This window comes from Hetaerina americana, unplaced genomic scaffold (genome assembly GCF_022747635.1).
Source record: "Hetaerina americana unplaced genomic scaffold, ioHetAmer1.1.p SCAF_4, whole genome shotgun sequence".
In the NCBI taxonomy this organism is placed as follows: Eukaryota; Metazoa; Arthropoda; class Insecta; order Odonata; family Calopterygidae; genus Hetaerina; species Hetaerina americana.
The window spans coordinates 46,995,667-47,008,818 of record NW_027286985.1 but is presented as its reverse complement, the minus strand read 5'-3'; the positions used below and the strand labels follow the sequence as shown (position 1 = coordinate 47,008,818).

Below are 13,152 nucleotides of genomic sequence, written 5' to 3'. Positions count from 1 at the left end.
TATACGTTCGTCTGCTGATTAGGATTTTACCCGAATGGAGAATCCGCCCTTCATGAACTGTATGCGGGTAATGCCGGTAGGTTTGAACTACTATTTAATAGCTTATTTTTCCGTCGCTGTTCAAGTGCGTCAAGTTTTCGCGCCGATTTGTGAAGGTCGTTATATGGAATCATTGCAGTTTTGCCCGAAGTATTTTATTAACTCGAACGAGCCCTAATGCATACTTGGACGCATCAGGATTAAATGGAAGTATTGTTGTTGTGATATCGATGTTATGATCCTAAGCTATGGTTATATCGTACTATTAAACTAATTACTTTTTTCGGGCATAAGGGATATCGAAAGCCTGGGCGCGATTCTAGTCCACAACATTTTGGTAGTGTCCTCGTAGTGATTAATCGTAATTTTGTATATACTCCTTTTTGAATTAATTAAGCTGGCCCCTGGGGGTATACGCCATCCTAACCCGTGTGATAAACTATTAAAGTCACTGTTCAATTACTGGTATTCATTCTTTTCCCTGTGAAATTTCAGCTTCGAAAAACCGTCACGCTTCATCCTAGAAGGGAAGTAACAGATGAAAGCAACATTATTCACACGAATCCTACGAAATTTTGACGCGGGTATGGAATAGCAATGTGTCCTCCATCCACTGCGGGCAGCAGATCGGCAGACCTTAGCCTCCTGGAAGAGAAGGAGCATCTCTTGTTTTTCTCCCTCGCCCTCCCTTTCTCACTCACCGCATTTGGACCTTGGGAAGTCCGTGGCTCATTCACTCGTGGCGCCTGGGTGACGTCGCCGGCGACGTGTACACCGTCACGACGCATACCTGCCTACCGGTTGCTCTTCCTCGAAACCGTCCACGTCAAATCTGCCGCCCGCCGCCGGGATGAAACGAGCGATGAGGGCGAAGCGATGCGCGCTTCTGGAATACTCCCCGAGACGTCGGAACCGGATGCCCCGAGGCTTGATCCAGGTCTCACCTACACCACTCGGACATTTTTAACTCAACCGAACGTCGGCGGCGACCCAGCTAGCCAGCGATCTCGATTCCGGTTTGTTGTGATTGTAAATTATGGTTCTAAATATAGCAAACCTCTTCTCGAAAGCACCCAGTGGTCTTTTCAGTCCCTGCTCTTGCGTGGAATGTGACCCTCCCCGCATTTCCGTTCCGTTTTTAATTAACCAGTCTCACCATCGATTTTTTTGCCTATTTAGATTTTCTTCGGTGAAAATCAAGCATCGGGATGGATGAGACTGATTTCCTTTACGCGCATGTTAGTGGATTAATGGGTACTTATCGCCGCTAAGTCCTTTGACCTTAAAAAATATTTACTTTTCCCACCTCAAAGAGATTAAAAAAATGAAACTGTCGTCGAGGCCCTTTATCTGCTCTGAATTGATATGATATTTTACTTCGGTATTTCGTGTGGTTAATTTATTCAGGAAGTACGTTTTTATCTGCGCCCGTATTCGAGCTGCTAAAAAATAATATGCTCAGAAATAAGTCGTGGGTTGGAGGACGTGATTCATACATTTTGAAATCAAAGCACTTGGAAGGAAGATATCTAATTTGTTTTATAGTGTATAATCATGACTGTTACACGGTATCGCGACTAAAATTATTCGTTTTATATGTTGACAGCTATTTGAAATGCCGTAGCTTAGTTATTGTTTTATTAATTATTTTCATGTTCATTAGCCCTTCGTATTGTATACTCACATCGTCAATTACAATGTCAACTGGTATCGACTTCCCAGTTGCCCTCCTGATCCCCGCCCTTTTTAGGATCTAGAATTCTGCCCATAAGAGGGGTTGTAACATCTTTGATGCGAGAATAATGCTGAGTTTAATTCAGAGGTCTGCACACACTAAAATATTAGACGCATCAAAAAGACACGAATTGGCTCACGTTAGTATTTGGTTGTCTCATCTTTAGTTATTGCATTATTTTTTGTTGTAAAGATGGTGTAATACGCTTGTCCGCCGTAAAAATGCCAGTTAAGGAGCTGACGTAAGCTATGTGTATTTAGTATTGCATATTCCAATATTTATTAACCATGTATGCATAAATGGATGCTATCATAACACCTCCCATCATACACCTTTGCGGTGTCCCGCGGGGTTATGTGTGGATGTTAATGTAGCTGAATCCCTGTGTGTTTTATAAGCTTAACATTGCCTGGTTATCCACGGGCATGGGAGTAACACGAACAAGTTTCTCTCCATCTCTCCATTCCTGTCCTTGAGTATCTGATGCCATGCGTTTTCGACCCTCCCCTTCCTTCCCGCGGCTCTCTTGCATTTTGTCGCGTCTGTGGTTGCCCCCGAAAGATGAAGCACCGCCATGTGGCGGGCGACTTTCCTCGCGACTTACGCGCTGACGGACCTCGAACCCCGGCGTCCATCTAAGGGCGTATGTCCGGTTGGCCTCTGTCCTTCGTTATGTGCTCCCTTCGTCCTTTTCCCCTATCTCCCGCCTCACCCCTCCTCGCCCCCTCGATCCCTGTAATTCACCATCCTCGCCGTCTCGTAATTGGGCATTCTCCTCACTTCCCTTCATCGCCCCCTTGATGCGACGATCAAGGGAATAGGGGGGGGGGAGGGTTTGTCGTATCCCTCTTTCTCCCTCCCTCAATTTTCAGAGGGTGTCCCTATCCCGCCCACTCGATGGTCATCCTTGACCTCATCCCTCGACCCTTCTTTGTCCCTTATATTGCCCATCCGGGCCGCATCCTCCACATCTTTGTCCTCCTCAATAAATTTTTTCATCCTATTTCTCCCATACCCTCTCTCTTTATTTGATTGTACTCTCTCTTATCACCCACTCAACATTCTCCTCTCTCTGCTGTCAGGATCTTCATTCAATCTACCAATTCTTTATAACGTGTTATACTGCCTGACTAATGCCGTAAAAATATTAATACTTGGCATAAACGGATTGCATGAATGCTTCAGATGAATTTCAGTAGGTCAGATAATCTAGCTGGATGCTTCGTTAACGTTATTATGGAAATGGGATAGGAATGTTGTACGGAATGAAGGGAGGGAAGAAGTATGCGGAATTGAAGAGGGGGTTATTGTGGTTTCGAATGTCAGTTTATTTTGTTGGGAGAGGTAAAGGAATGTATACTCTATCGTGGCATATGCTGTGTCCATCAAAAACCTCCCTCAGCCGATAGAATATCCATAATAATAATAATGGCATTGACCTTCGTAAAAGTAAGCTCTTAGTATTAATATGCCAACATCAATTTTCATGCAATGCAGACATGCAATTTTCATGTCTGTATGTTACTCTTTCCGTATTGGCCAATGCGTGGTCCATTTCCAGCTGAGTGCATTATCTTTTCCTTTCCTTTAACTGCGTGGTGCGTCCGTCCACCCACCATCTTGGAAGGGTATAGATCTTATCTAAATACCTCGGTTAGTACGAATTGAGGCTATTGTTCTCTCCTGTGCTAATTTCCCTTACGGAGGAGATTCCCGTTTCAGTAGCAAGTGGGATTTCCCGGCGATGTTTCGGTTCCTACACTGCTTTCGCTTCTAAAAGTGCACTTTAATGACTCACCTGATGGGACTTTAAAATGTACATCACTCCTGACTAAATGTAGGCCAAAGCCGGCGTCGGATTTCCCTCCCTCCTTTCCTTCGCCCCAATTGTTGTTTCTCAATACAGTAATACGCGTAGTACACGCATTCTAAAGAACTCAGAAGGCCTTAGCCTTTGCGCACACTTAATAGGTTTCTCTTTCTCCTGATTAAACGGTACCACATCCTTCCCTTCTTTTGAATACGAACTTGCAGTCAATGGTGTCCACAAGTGGTGGCCACAATCATTTCTACAGTTATTTGTAGCATGTTTATCTTACTTTAACTTATCTCTTTTAAAAAAATGTGAGGTATTGAAGAAGTTGTGGGATAGTGCGGTAGCTTACGTAGAGGCTCCCCACCGAGAGGGACCGGATTCATCCGTCCGGGTGCGTCCGTCGGATGGGACATTAAACTGCGGACCCCTTGGCGTCTTTCGACAATAGTAGGCTAATGCCGACGCCGGGTTTCTCTCCACCCTTTCCTTCCCAGCCATCCCTAATGGCGCAAATGACCTTAGCCGTCGGTCGCCTCCCATATATGCTACTACTTGAAGAAGTTGGCCACCGACTGTTAAAATTCGTGATTTAGTTTTTTCGTTTCATTGCGATTTGCTAAGTAAATATTTGATTTTAATTTGATAGCTAACTTAAAACTTTTTGTGCGTACAAGTCATTTCAAATCAAATGGTGAGACATTTTCTGTGGGTAACTTTATCACAGCCGAGTCTTTCATCAATTTAATAAAGAAAAAGCAATAAACGTACGTACTTTTTTTTCCGGAATATGGTGCGAATTTGATTTTTTTCAATTTATTTTCAAAGAGCAGATTTTAAGTGTAGCTCTATTAGTCCAAGCCTTCCTTTTAAGTTTTCAAGGTTACTTACCATACTGATGCCGTGAGGAAGTGGAGGAGTGTGAGGCCCTTTGTACGGGCCAAGGTTATATAACCCTCGCCCAAACCAATGGACTTGTGCGCATCACATGATTGCGGGCATTTTGCTCCATTTTCCTCTCCTAAAGTAGGACGGAGATATAATAGGATATTGCCGAGGAATGATCAAGACGAAGGCTTCGCTTGTGCTTGCGAGATGTTTCGTAGTTGTACAAAAAGAGGACCGCAAGTCATGAATTATACGTATCAACTCTTCCCTCACTCCGTGCATGAACTCCTCTGTTGCCTTCGGTGGGCATTTTACGAGCATACATCGTCGTTTCCGAAGAGATTTGCGTTATTTTGGTTCACAAAAAAAGTTGGCAAATATGTGCGAGAAGAAAGCGCTGACTGTGGTTACATTCACCATCTCTTTTTATTTTACAAATGAGTGGAAAATAGACGTAAATGGTCATCGTACGTCACCACAAACCAAACTATTTTTTTTTAATTTGTAATTTATTAATTAATATTATGCTGATACTTTGTAGTCGTCTTTCAAGTATATTTAGTATTTTACAAAGGATGAAGCAAATTTCGATGCTTGATAATTGCAGATTCGAATATCTGCCCAATAGTTATTTGATACCAAATAAAATAAATTTAGTTAGCGATTTAAAAAAAATATCTGATTAAACATATTTAATTTTGTGTGCAAATAACGGAATTTCCTCAATAATACGTCTATTTAATACACTCTTATTTCTTGACTATAATGAAGTAAGGTTTCTAAAAATATATTATGTATTTTCTTTATATCATTGTTCAAATTCATTTGAATAATCAACTTTTAGTTTTCTGTTTGATACGCTTATGTATATTTATTAGTATTTAATGTGCAAAAAGCATTACATTTGGCTGTCTTGTAGTAGTGGTTCTAATGCTCTTTCTGAACATGTAATTTCAAAAAGAAATTAATTAATTTATTAGTATGAAGGAAGCGATTAATGAAGTTCTCAACTTAGTTATTTAATGCTCGAGGTCGTAAATCGTATGATCATTTTGCAAATATTGATAAAATATGTACATTCTTGTGGACGTAGTGACAGTAGTACATTAGCCTTTCCTTTGGGATTAATATTTTAACTATCAAAATATTTTCCATTCCCTGCCAAGTATGAAAATGCTCCGTAATTCGAGGGAAAAGGGTTTGCAGATGCATCGGAATCGATAGTCAATTAAGAGTTAATATTTTGCGATGGATCTTCGGCGATTGGTCGTCAAGGACAATCGGTCGACCGTAACGATGACATTCCGCGGCATCATTTCCCCTATTTCGTCCATGCCGCTTCATTGAGCTGCCTCGCCCCCGATTGCGATGGCAGACTCAAGAGATACTACAACGTAGTCAATACCTACCCTCGCACGTCAATAAGAGGATACTCGCGAATGATCAGACGTATTTATATCGCCCACCAGTATTTTAATAACTTTCTATCTCTGTCTTCTCATATTATCTGTTCTTTATTTTACTGTTCTCTATTTCTATGCTACCAGCTATATTTATGTATTTGTCCCTGAAATATTCATGTAGGATAATTTTCATCTGTTTATTCGATTCCACGGATTCTTCGTGAATAAAACTTAGTTTTACCAACATCTGGTTTTAGCTGGTGGCAGATATATGCCACTCCGGACTCTCGCTTAACTTCTTTTTTCCCGATGTAACTGGAGAAAAGTGGAAAAGTTTTATCTGTATGAAATTACTATTTGAATTTCTGTTTAGTATTTAAGGCTTTTGAGTTGCTTGACCCAGTGAAATTTGATCGTTGGTCATCAGCTATCACTATTTACATCAATTCAAATATTGATGACTTATCTACCCTCCCTTTTATTCCCTGTTCATTCTTTTATATTTTTTGGCTCATTACTCAGTATTCTTCGTTATCTTGGTTAAATTATTTTTCTCATCCAACATCCCCTTATATTACATTTTCCACATTTTTCCAGTACGTGCACCCAAGTTGCCAGATTCTCCTAAAGTAATGGAATAATTTTCTTAGATAACTGAAATTGGAAAATACAATAAAGGATAGGTTGGGAGCCATGGCGACTCTTCTGAATTGTTTCCTGGTATATCCACCCTTCTCAACGTCTCTAAAGTTTTTCATTTTTTTCTCCTGGGGCCATTTGGTGGTTTCGGTGTCAGGAATCTCCCTCAAAACCATCCGAAAAGCAATAAAAGGGAAGTATCGTATAGTCGACTATCGCCCGCGACCTTTCTCAAACCCTTCCGCCATTCACCACTTCAGAGAAACACTCCCGCCTTAAGGCACGCTCCTCCCTCCCGAAACCTCTAATTTTCTGTCATAACCTATGCGTCTCGGCCAACGTTGGCCCGCCAGTATCCCTCATTTGCATGTTTTACGTATCTCTTTCGCTGGTTCCGTATTTGCTCTCCTCTTTTACCCCACTTTTACGATCCCAGATATATATGGCCACCTCTAGTCCACGCTTGGAATTGATCATTTCAATTTTTAACCCCGCCGATCGTCTCTCTCTCACTCTCCCTCCGCTACCGTCTTCCAATTCCCGCTCTCCGCGGCTAAGGCTCTCTTCGAAGCTCGTGGCCTTCGGAGGGCTGATCGCATCTCCCGGGACGTCTGAGGGTTCGGGACGCAAACGGATCGCATGTTCACGAGCTTTATTGAGCGCACACGGGAAGGTCGACGTGAATGGAGCACACGACGCGGCACCTGCTGACGTGTTCTCGTGGAGGAAGCCGACGTGGTGGCGATGGTTTCTCCTTCACTCCCCCTCCGCTGATATATATGTACATACATACGTCGTCCTCTCATGCCGAGCGGATGTGCTCTCTATGGGCCTATTCCCGTCTTCGTTTCCGGTAGCATTAGTTATTGGGGGAGGCGAGAGCTGAAGTCATTTGGACCATTAGGGATTAGTGGTTCATTTGGTGGAGGTAGGATAACCAGGGATTGAGGAAAGAGTGGAGAGAAACCCGTTGTTAGAATTAGTCCACTCTTCACCTAAGACACATTTCTGCGGGGATGCGAACCTGGACTCTCGAGGGTGGGAAGCGAGCACATTAACCAACGTACCAACCTTGCTTCGTTTCCTGGGTGCGTAGAGGCAGTATCATAACCGATGAGGTTCTACCAAGGTGCGATTATTGCTAGTTGAAACCAATCGTTGAAACTTCGTTCTTCTACTGGCCCGATTTATTGGGCCCGGTAACAATGGACTTTTAGGCCCGGATCCATCCACTCAATTGGCCGTCATTAACGAGAATAGCGTAGCGTGACTTATTCAGGACATATTTATTTGCGGATACGTCGACGAGAGGAGAAGGTGGGGAGGGTGGAGTACGTTTTCTTATTGAAGAAAGGGTCCTTGCTTGCTTCTTATGGCGAGGGAAACTCGTTCCTTGCACTTTTATGCTTTGGGCCTCATTGCTGAACTTAGAAGACCGCCACACCCCTTTTCTCGTGCCATTCATCAACTTTCGAGCGTTCTGCGATCCCATCAGCAGTATCTAACTTTTTGCCTCATTTTTACTAAGTCGTGTTTCAATTATCTCCGGACATGGCGGTCGGGAAACAAAAATAAAAACGCTGAGGAAATTTAGGCGCGACTCAAATGGACCATTATCATAACTAGTTTTATGCAATACCATTCCTTACCTCCGAGGAGAAAGTTTAATTGATTTCCACCAGTCTAAGGAATTTTCCCATAGTCATAATACGTGCCAAATGGCCAGGGAAGCGTGCCTTTTCGGCATAAATTGATCGGCTGTAATTAAAGTCTCCAAAAATGATAGAGAATGGGTAACGTAAATGGGTGGGCGCCGTTATTTACAAATCAATGAGGTCCCCCAAGATAGAAATATCATTATCGTTGATGTCACTAATTAATTGAAGACCCTAATGTGTGCATAGATGGCGCATCCATCACCTTTAAATTGGTCATTCATCATTCCGAAAATATTATGTGCATTAACGAAGGCTGTCGATAAAAGCATTGCAAGTTAAAATCTGAGCCTCGTATTTTTCATCTGAAGTCGCGCCATGTTTATGCATCAGATTGTTTGTTTTTCTATTGTATTCATTCTATTCGTAAAAAATAGCTTTTTGATCAATTTTAGCCAATTAAATAATACTGATTATCGTTTTATTTTAATTGCCATTAAGTGGGTGTTTTTATGTGCGGGTAAATGAATGCCTTTTGGGGAAAATTGGTAGTTTTTATCGTATAAAAAGATAGTTACCTTTTAATGACCTGAAAGAACTTAAGTAATCAGTGATTGCCCTTTATTTACTGCCTGTGGCATTTTTAAACACATCCGCGATTTATGAGAGCTTTTAGATTCTGAAACCCCTGAAGACATCTTTTATTGCACTTATACATGTGGCGTTGTTCTCAATTATTGATAAGGATTGGAAGTCGTCTAAAACGGTGTACTGAAATTCGTTGAGTTCATTCGATTATGACAAAAGTCGTAGTGTGTGTGTATATATAAAAAATGTATATAAGTCCTAGTGTGTGTGTGTATATATATATATATTTATATATATATATATAACGATTGTACGGAAAAACTCATACGAGCGGTACAATAATGGGACGGCACAATAGAACACAAATAGAATAGTAACATTTAAAAGGACCCTCACTTGGTAAATTGTTCGAGCTTTCGGCCCTCTCAGAGGCCTTCTTCAAGTGAGACTCATACATAAATATATATACTTTAAAAACACATATACATACATATATAGAAATATATATATATATATATACTTTAAAAACACATATAAATACATATATAGAAATATATATATATATATATATATATATATATATATATATATATATATATATATATATATATATATATATATGTGTGTGTGTGTGTGTGTGTGTGTGTGTATGTGTATATGTATACATTCATATTCCTAGTAAATATTGATTAGGTATGCATGATATTTATTTCATTTTTAAATGTAATTGCATGACCAAACCTTGAAAAATGCATTCATTAATATCATGGCGAATCGCTTGTTACTTGGCATTATCGCATCTTGATATACACTCCTCTTTGCTTCACTGTCTCCTAACTTTAGTGGTATGAGCCCGCACTCACGGTGTAATGCTGGGAAATGAGCAGCCGCTTGACAGCAATGAATAATAGCGTTCTAGGCTTCGCTTTGAATGAAATATTAGTCTATCCTCGCATTCATTGTTACCACGGTGCTATGAGAGCAACTAAGTATTTTTCTCTGGATCTTTGTGACGTCAGTAGTCCGGCATGCCCCCCGGTTAATTCCCTACCGAGTGATTCATTCCTTCGTGCATCCACCGGCTTAATACTCCCTCGCTGCGTGGATTGTGTTAAAGGTCTCGACTCCGTAGCCATTTCCATACAGACAAATAGGTAATTTAATATTTCTTTTTTTAATAAGAAGAAAAGAAAAGTTTTAATTATTTCTTTTTCTGTATTGATTGGTTTTACATTTCCAATGTTGATATTGAATCTGAGATATTGTTGCCGCCGAGACATCGTTGAATCCCATTAAGAAAGGTATATTGTTGAATAAATGTATAAAAGTTATAGTGACTTTGCCTTCCTCGGCATAATTTATTTATTCAGCTTGTTTAATTTCAATGAAGTATCTTCAAGAATTGATAAATTCCTGATGATTCTTCAGTATATTCAAACTATTTAAATGCAAATATAATTCTTAGGAATTCCAATCTGTTTAAAAATTTCAAAATGGTTTAAACATTTTAACTCTCGTTATTGGTGCACAAGTTTTACTTTATCTAAGCGTTGTGTAAAGGGTTGAATTGACTAAATGAAATAATCGATTTCTTACAATCAACATATCTCGTATATGTGTATTCACGTTTAGGTTTTACAGCATTTTCGACAACGATTTTGGTTTGTCTCTATAGTAATGTGGTGGGAGGTTTCTCGAGAATCTCACAAACGGGGTCCGAGTTATGTTAACCTTTTTATTACTTCTATCCATTTTAAGGGGAATACATTATCAGACTTTGTAGAAATCCCCTCGCCTGAAGGAATGCTTTGGTAACAGTCATTTTCGTGTTGGATATATCGCTTTTAACTTTAATTACTTAAGCAGTTTTCATTTTGCGTTCGGATATTATTGACATAATCAGGGTTTCTGGTAACCGGTCAATAGGGAAAATCATGGATAATGCATGAAATTAGAAAGGTCTTCGTCTGGAATTGGCTAGGGTCGGGATCTTGCGGAAAATGTTTTTTTTTACGAGGTAATGAATGTATTAATTGAATATAGCTTTTAAACGCCATATTTGAATCCCCTTCAATTGCTCCGATGCCATCGTATTGATTTACGTACCTACCTACATGTAGAGTGCGCTCTCAGAACTAGCAGGCTGCTCACAGCACGACGTGGGACTGAGAGTCACGAGCCAGGGTGCGAGTCAAGACGTCATTCCGCCGCATCTGATTTACAACATAGTTGTAAATCCCCAGAGCTGTTTTTGTGACACTGCAGGCAATTTTCCCACGCCGCGACCATAGCTACTAATACTGCTGATATATGCCTGGTTGAACTGTGCATCATCAGTATTTCAATTCTAAAATGGGCTTACTCTAATCCTCGATTCTTCTATATTCAATTAAATCGATCTTCCCCGATAGATTTTTTGTTTTACGTCCTTTTTAATTTGTCCTTTGTGCTTGGCTTGTGGTCTTCCTCGTGGGATATTCTCTTCAACTTTCTATTATGTTTCTAACTAATCAATACTGCCTCAATGTTTTTCCAATCCATATATATCCTCTTTGCCGTATAGTTCTTCGTTTGGTCCTTTCCTCTTTTACTATTCTATATATTTCCGTGTTCCTTTCTTTATTTGTCCCTTTAATCTTTAACGTTTTCCTCCGGCACCATGTTTCAAAGGCCTCTTTTTTTCACTTATCCAATATTCCAGTGTTCTATGTCTCTGATCCGTAGAGTGCCATGATCCATAGGAGCGTTTTGACGAACTCCTTCTTTGTGTTGCAACCTCAGGTTCTTTGGACGTAGTTCGTAGTTGCATCATCTTCATGAGCACCATCTGAGGTTGAGCTATCGTATTCTTTCCTTGATGTTGGTCGAACTCCCCCCCCCCCCCCCCAGTCATTCTGGATGAATGATTTCACTTGCTCTAGTTTCATTCCTCGAATTCTCATATCAAACTTCGTCTTCTCTCTTCCACATGGAAGAATTTTAGTTTTCTTGTTTTTGATTTCCTTATTATATTACCGAAATACTTGCTCCATGATATTCTGAGTTTTTACAGGCCTCTCGCGTTTTTGAATAATACTATTTCATCTGCGAGCGGGAGGATGTTAATTCTTCGCTATTCACCTGATTCCTTTGATGCCCAATTCTTGTGCTTACTTTTTATTGCCTCCTCTGCAGATACATGTATATGTGCCATAACAGGGAAGGCGAAAGGTTGCATTCTTGTCCAACTCCTTTTTTTAAGACTTCTATTTTCCATACTTTTTTATTTGCGTGACTGCTATTTCATTTGACGACGTCAACAATAAATAAGTCTAAGGTCCTTGATGACTGTGCCGTTATTGAATGTTGAGTCACCATTGTTGGATATTTAACGACGGAAGATGGTAGTATGAGCTAATCGGCCTATTTTATTGCTAAATGAGCAAAAATTTGAGAGAAAGGCAAATAATCACGCGTTGATACATCGGTGAAAAAAGTTTGGAATGCCTAAGTTACGTGATGACAAAAATGCGCGAATTATCATGGTATACATTTGGTCTTATGCGACGCAAGGCAAAAGGCGATCTGACTACGCGACTCATGTATGTCGCGCAACCCGTTTACGTTAAGATTTTGGGGATTACGTTGGGTGGAGTGCACTATGAAATGGTTTAATGCAGCCCTCTATCAGAGGAAAGGCTCTACCATCCCGTAAAACCGACGATGTGCACAAACACCCCGAGGAAAAAACCGAAATTGCGCTGGTAGCGCTTGCCACTCTGTATTCTGTTTTTTTTTGTACCTTACCTAACTTCGGCTGTTGAAGAAATACTTTATTTTACTTGTCGTCTCTAAAACAACCCCAATAACTTTGCATTCAATTTCGTAAGAATTTTTTCTGCAGAAAATAATCTCTTCAGCTTGTTTTGGCAAATGTTTCGTCAAACATGAATTTCCAGAGCACCATCTTAGAGTATCTTCATATCCGACCGAACACAGCTGAATTGGATTTTCATACCACCTTAGGGATTTGCAGCTTCCCCACTTGAAGCGCAGAATATGGAATGGTGATAGTATTCGGTGTGATATTCGATGGGAACCCAAATTGTGACATTTCTTATCCGTGTTCCTATTGGTTTTCGATGGCGTTCGTGTTTTTGCGATTACTACGCGTCCGCGTGATAAGCATAAATGGAAATTGCAACGCACGAAATCGTACGTGATCGCTCCCAGATTCTGCGGTTTTTATTCTGGCGCTGGAAAGTACAAGGTTGCCAATCTTCCGCCGTACTCTGCTGCGCATTGTTTCGAACGTACCATTCTGGGATCATGCCTTCCCCCTTTTTTTTCACAGTCGGTTCGACTCCCACCTCCCGTCCATTTCCCTGATGCTGCTGTAAATCGTTTTCTCCT

At 40.6% G+C, this 13,152-nt stretch overlaps 1 protein-coding gene and 1 pseudogene across 1 annotated transcript in view; both read left to right on the top strand.

Annotated features, from left to right (window-relative positions):
• The window catches only part of RhoGAP19D (Rho GTPase activating protein at 19D), a 636,771-nt gene that overhangs the window by 405,830 nt on the left and 217,789 nt on the right, over positions 1–13,152 (top strand). The gene's annotated exons all lie outside the window — the stretch shown is intronic.
• On the top strand, positions 7,600–7,748 carry LOC139692650 (U4 spliceosomal RNA; annotated as a pseudogene).